Here is a 7,141-nt window from a genome sequence, read left to right as displayed (position 1 = left end):
ATATTGAGAGCAGCAAGCACTAGAGATAATCAGATGGCAGGAGGCAAGCACAAAAACAGAACCACCAGAAACCAAGGTTACTTGGCATCATCAGAACCAAACTCTTCCACCATAGCAAGNCCTGGATACACCATCACACCAGAAAAGCAGGACATGGATCTAAAGTCACTTCTCATGATCATGATGGAGGACTTTAAGAAGGAAATACTGGAAATCACAGGTAAACAGATAGAAGACTTTAAAGTGAAAACGTAAAAAAAATCCCTTAAAGAGTTATAGGAAAACACTACCAAACAGGTAAAAGAATTGAACAAAACGATCCAGGATCTAAAAATGGAAGTAGAAACAATAAAGAAAACCCAAAGGGAGACAACTCTGGAGATATAAACCCTAGGAAAGAAATCAGGAATGACAGTTGCAAGCATCAGCAACAGAATACAAGAGATGGAAGAGAGAATCTCAGGTGCAGAAGATTCCATAGGGAACATGGAAACAACAATCAAAGAAAAGATCCTAACTCAAAACATCCAGGAAATACAGGACACAATGAGAAGAGCAAACCTATGGATAATAGGAGTAGATGAGAATAAAGATTATCAACTTAAAGGGCCAGCAAATATGTTCAACAAAATTATAGAAGAAAACTTCCCGTACCTAAAGAAAGAGATGGCCATGAACATTCAAGAAGCCTGCAGAACCCCGAATAGACTGGACCAGAAAAGAAATTCCTTCCAACACATAATAATCTGAACAACAAATGCACTAAATAAAAACAGAATATTAAAAGCAGTAAGGGAAAAGGGTCAAGTAACATACAAAGGCAGGCCTATTAGAATTACACCAGACTGCTCGCCAGAAGATACTGGACAGATGTTATACAGACCTTAAGAGAACACAAATGCCAGCCCAGGCTACTATTTAGGTTTTAGTCTACTATCAGTATGGTAGGAAGCAGGGTAGCACACAGGCAGACATGGTACAAGAGAAAGCTGTGAGTTCTACATACAGGTCTTCCAGTAACAAGAAGCAAGAGCCACTGAGTCTGTCTTGGGCTTTTGAAACTTTAAAGTGCATCTCTGGTGACATACTTCCTCCAACAAGTCCACACTTATTTCAACATTTCCATACCTCTCAATACTTCTCAATTAGTGCCACTTCCAGACTATATGAACCCATGGAGGCTATTCTTATTCCAATCACCACGTGGAATATGCCTTCAAAAAATTCACACCTTAAGGAGGAAGGTAGAATTAAATACCGAAACACTGTGCCATAGGCTTTAATGCCCATGCAATAGTAGTTATCACTAGCATAATTAGTAAACAATAGGTATGGCAGTGTTGAAGATACAGCATTGACATCAGCACTTAATATTCCTTAATGCTTTATCTTATATCTTACAATTTTTACTTTATAGCAACCCTATAGATGAACCATTCCTGGCTTTTTAAAGTGTTCCTGCTTCATCAGAAGACTATTATTTTTCAAAGCAAAATATAATGTATTTTAAATCTCTATTCTGTATTTAAAGAGACCTCAAAGATGATCTTGTATTAACTAGATATAGAAACATGAAACAGAAACAAAGATGGAAACAAATAGATTTCAACAAGGAAATAATGGAAGAGACATGTTTGCTTCTAAGAAAAGTGTGACACTTTACTTCACCCAGATAATCTCCTTGGAATTCTAAAAAGCAAGCAAAGTGTCAGGATACACTATTACTTATTACTATTTCTGTTTCAAAGAAATGAATTCAGCATTTCAATTATATTCTTCCCTATAGGGAAGCATGACTGATTATTTATTTAAATGGAATTTAAATTAAAATGTTAGCATTTTTTAATTTTGTCTTACTTTTATCAATGAATTTACTTAAATTACAGAAAGTGAAGCACATATAGGTCTCAACCACTTACCTTTTTCAGCATTAACTTTTGAACAAGATGACCCTTTGAGAAGATGCTTTAAATAATTATTTCATTTTATTGCACCATTCTGAAAGAAATGTACACTTTGAATCATGGAGTCATTTCTGGTATTCTAAATAGTAATTCTGACTGGATAGTTCAACAAGAAAATATGAGAGGATATCCCAAACAATCCTATAGGTAATATTGTACTAAATCTGAGTGAATGATTGTGTGCATGTGTGTGTACATGTGTGTGTGTGCATTCACATGTGTGCACTTGCTTTTATTAGTAAATGTAGCAGAAGTAATTGGGAACATTTTATGCTGTGGGAGGAGAATGGGTACTTGTATATGCTATCCGCCTGACCAGAGATTGTCTGTAGCTTTCCAGGATTCTAGTCAACAGAGCTCATGACACTTTAGCTCTTGACTCAAAGGCACGAAAGAGGGGGGTACTAACATGAAACAGAAGACCCTTTTTCTGTCTTGAAAGTCCATCTGTGCTTTGAAGCATGTGTCTGTACTTATCTCATGTTTATATCTTTAGATAAGACAGAAGGTAAAGACAGCTAATGGTCAACCACCACTGCCCAGCTTCATGGACAAAAACAGGATCTTTAAATCTGGCTTCTGATCCCCACTGAGCCACCTTTTTTTTTCTTCCACACCAGTGACCTCACCTTCTTGAGTGTCTGAACTGAATCATTGCTAAGTAAGAGCACTATTCCTTGCCAATCACAACACAGAAGAATCAACTGATATAGCTGAGAAATGAAATGGGCTATGTTAACAGAAGCCCTGTAAAGTATAAATGTAAAGTACTTCTTGCAAATTGAACTTAATGAATCATTATGTAACATGAAATCACAACCAAAGTTGCAACTTAAAAGTTAAAAAAGCTTAGACATGGGTAGAACTGGAAAGAAGAAACCTTCTCACAAAATTATATCCCAGTCTTGGGAATATGTCAACTGGCATGTCTCCCAGGCTGTCTAACTGCTTCCAACACTGTCATGAAAACTGCATAGAAGCATTTTTCTAAGAAGTATCCTACTTAAGCAATTCATGTTCTTTCCAACTCTAGGGAAGTTTGGCTTAACCAGAAATGATAAGGGTGTGTCACTCCCTTCCAGAATTTCATAGACCATCTGTTGAGCATAGCTCCTATCTAGCCACTATGCATATCTCCTTTATGAAATCATGTCACTGTACATTTAGGCCATCATCATCCCACTCATAATATCAGAACATCCTAGCATTAATTCACAGCTTCTGAATAGCCCTGTGTTAATAATCTGGTTTTTTTTTTAATACTAACCAGGTTGCAACATCACAGTTTTGGATGTTGTGACTTAATATCACTTCACACAAAAGTTGATCCTATTTTGGATGATTATGACATAATTACATCACTTTTCCTTTCCCTTTCCTCTATCCAAACCCTCCATATATTGTCTCTCTAAAACTATACTGAACCTAGACTTGAGAAGCTCAGAATAACAAATTCCACCTTAGTAGCAAACATTACTTGTTGAGACTCTACTATAAGCAAGAGACTGGGGGGGGGGCAAGAAAAATATGCATATTTTTGTAACATGAAAACAAAATGTGTGTGTATCATTCCTAAATTCATTTTGTGTTAAAGTATGGCTTTATGTAACAAAGAGGCTTTTTGAGAAAGCAATTGTAAAACATTGGAATAAGAAGCTAAATTAGGCTAAACAATACGGTTTACCTACTTTACTGAGTACTACCTTTGAATGGAAATGTAACTCAACAATAATATAATAAGCTCTGTTATACATGAAGAGAGTTGTCTAATTGACAAATTAAAAAATGAAGAAGCTCAGATCTGACTTCCTTCTGGCTTGTACTTTCTCTCTGCTCTTACAATGTAGGGAATCTACCCTGGCTTGATGCTGATGTGGTTGAGTCAAGGAAACTGTCTACCTTAGGGACTCTGTATTAGAAAATTCAGTTTATTAACAGAACCAAGGCCACACACATTTTCCAAAGCAGCTTCCTAAGGTAATAAAGGTGACTGTTTTGTTTGCTTCATATGCCATATAATTTATTCTCCCTATTTTTCCTGAAGTAAATAGGGGAGAAAGGTGTTTCTTGGGCAAATGGATGTATCTGGAGGATATCATCCTTAGTGAGGTAACCCAATCACAAAAGAAGTCACTAGATATGCACTCACTGATAAGCNGATATTAGCCCAGAAACTTAGAATACCCNAGATACATTTTGCAAAACACAAGAAAACCAAGAAGGATGACCATCGTGTGGATACTTCATTCCCCCTTAGAATAAGGAACAAAATACTCATGAAAGGATATAGGTACAGAGACAAAATTTAGAGCTAAGATGAAAGGATGGACTATCCAGAGACTACGCCACCTGGGAATCCATCCCATCATCAGCCACCAAACCTAGATACTAATGCACATGCCAGCAAGATTCTGCTGAAGGGACCCTGATATAGCAGCCTCTTGTGAGGCTATGCCAGTGCCTGGCAAACACAGAAGTGGATGCTCACAGNCAGCTATTGGATGGAACACAGGGNCCCCAATGGAGGAGCTAGAGAAAGTACCCAAGGNGCTGAAGGGGGCTGCAACCCTGTAGGTGGAACAACAATATGAACTAACCAGTACCCCCTGAGCTTGTGTCTCTAGCTGCATATGTAGTAGAAGATGGCCTGATCGGCCATCACTGGGAAGAGAGGCCCCTTGGTCTTGTAAACTTTATATGACCCAGCACAAGGGAAGGCCTGGGCCAAGTAGTGGGAGTGAGTGGGTAGGGGAGCAGGGGCGGGGGGGTATAGGGAACTTTTGGGATAGCATTTGTAATATAAATAAAGAAAATAATAAAAAAGAAAGAAAAAAAAGGTGTCCCTTTAGAAAACTTAGTAAACACCTTTGCATATGGCCACATAACACCAAGGATTTTGCTTGACTTCACATTTATAAATGTCCAGTTGATTAATAGATTTATTGATCACTGAAATGTGGGAGGAAAACCATTGAGAAACTTTTGGAAAGGATTTTGTAATCCTTTAAAGGTGGTTTAAAGACAGAATGCTCCCAAGCTTTGTGTGGTACCTTGGGAAGATACTATTTTTATAGCTACAGTATAAATAGTATGAGACTGAAGATGGTCAAAAGGATGGAAAGTACTGAAATATTAGCCAGTATTACTAAAATGCTAACATAACCAATTCCTTAGTCACCAATCTGCTGGATTTTCTGAAATATGTAGTAATAAGTCACTTTAAGCTTTAAGTCAATTTGAATTGGGCTTTCTGTTACTTCAATTATAAATTTCCAAAAAATCAGTAACCCAGGAGCAATTATAGTAAACATGCTACACATAGATTGCATACTTTTAGGCATTGATGTCACATTCACTGAAGAGGGCACACTGAAAGGTTGTTTTTCTTCTAGTGGTTTGGGGAGGATTGACTGAGGAAGAAATGCTGTTTGACTTACATATGAGAAGACAAAGAAAGAATGAGCCAAAAAGGAATTACAGCAAATATAAAGACCTCAATGGAAGGATTTTTCAAAAAGAGAAACTAATGCATCTGGAGCAGAGTGAAGGTTGGGGAGGGTAGGACATAATGTAAGCAAAGTAGATAGAAGATCACAGAAAGGCTCACTTAAGGAGAAGCTAGTCTGATGGAAAATATTCTAAAGTACTGTGATGGAAAACTACACACACACACACATACACACACACACACACACACACACACACACACACACACACACACACACACACACACAACACACCCACACATGCATGTACTCACACATACACACACACTCACAAACACATATCCACAATCTAGCAAAGAGCTGCTCAAATATTTGCTGACAGGTAATCTCTCAGTGCCCCTTTCAGAGTAGTTCCTATAGAGAATGGGATTTGAACTGAAGACTGAGTAAATCATATGGACTGTTATCATTGAATTGACAGCCAGAATGTAACAAGAAGGGTGACTTTCCTTTCTTCTTCATCTGGAACATCTGTCATCCTTTGTTCTTGGACATTAGAGCTCTCATTTCTCAAATCTAAGGACAATGAACTGTGAGTTAATCAGCTTGCTTTGTTCTGGGGCATTTTAGCTACTGGCTTTTCCAGTTCTTTGATTTGGAAAATGTTAGCTTGTGGGACTTGTTGACCTCTATAAACATGGAGGCCAGTTCTCATAATTAATCTCTGGATTGTGTGTGTGTGTGTGTGTGTGTGTGTGTGTGTGTGTGTGTGTGCGCGCGCGCACATGTGTGTGTATTATCTCCAACAAGTTAGTTTTGTTTCTCAGGAGAACCCTCATGGATAGTTTACTGCAGCACTTTCCATAGTTTTAGTCAATAATAAAACTCACTATCACTATCTAGTTCACAATTTCTATCATCACCTCAGGATTTTCAACTACCACATCTCCAGAAACTACTCAGGCTTATGAACTCCTCTATAGTCATGAATCACTATTTATGTTTCTCAACTTCTAAACATTTTCTATCTCCAAAGGGATGATACATCCTTAATATTTAAACACCTATGTTGCATACCTCATGTGTACTACCTATATGAAGGACATAATTTGTATTGTTTCTGATAATGTCAATAGATATACTATTAGGAAAATAATGTATGTATATTTGTTAATGATACCAGTAACGTAATTTTATTTGATTCACTTTAAAGTTAAGTAATAGCCACATTTTGCTATATTTAAAAATATCTGCATGAAATACCAGAATTAAAACATACACTATTTCACATAGAAGCAAATACTAGAAGCAAGCAACATAATGTAGATTCTGTGTGTGAAGTGTGAAAACGTTTTATTAAAGAAAACTGTACAAGTTGTCATGGAAATTGTTCTAATTCAAGACTTTCTGGGAACACCAATATTTTATTTTTGAACTTATCACATTTCCTCAAATCCAAGACGTGCAGCCTCATAGCAACTACCAATTTTGTAACACAAGGTAATAAATTTTATCTGGATCTTTCTAATGATTAGAAAAGGAGAAAGAAAGCATAAACTGTACTGTATCTCTTTTTCTTTACAGTTAGAATATAAATGTGTGAGTTGGGCACTGCTGGTGCATGCCTTTAATCCCAGAACTTGGGAGGCAGAGGCAGGTAGATTTATAAGTTTGAGGCCAACCTGGTCTACAGAGTGAGCTCCAGGACAGCCAGGGCTACACAGAGAAACC

This window comes from Mus pahari, chromosome X (assembly GCF_900095145.1).
Source record: "Mus pahari chromosome X, PAHARI_EIJ_v1.1, whole genome shotgun sequence".
Classification (NCBI taxonomy): Eukaryota; Metazoa; Chordata; class Mammalia; order Rodentia; family Muridae; genus Mus; species Mus pahari.
The sequence above is the reverse complement of the archived record's forward strand: the minus strand, read 5'-3'. Positions refer to the sequence as shown.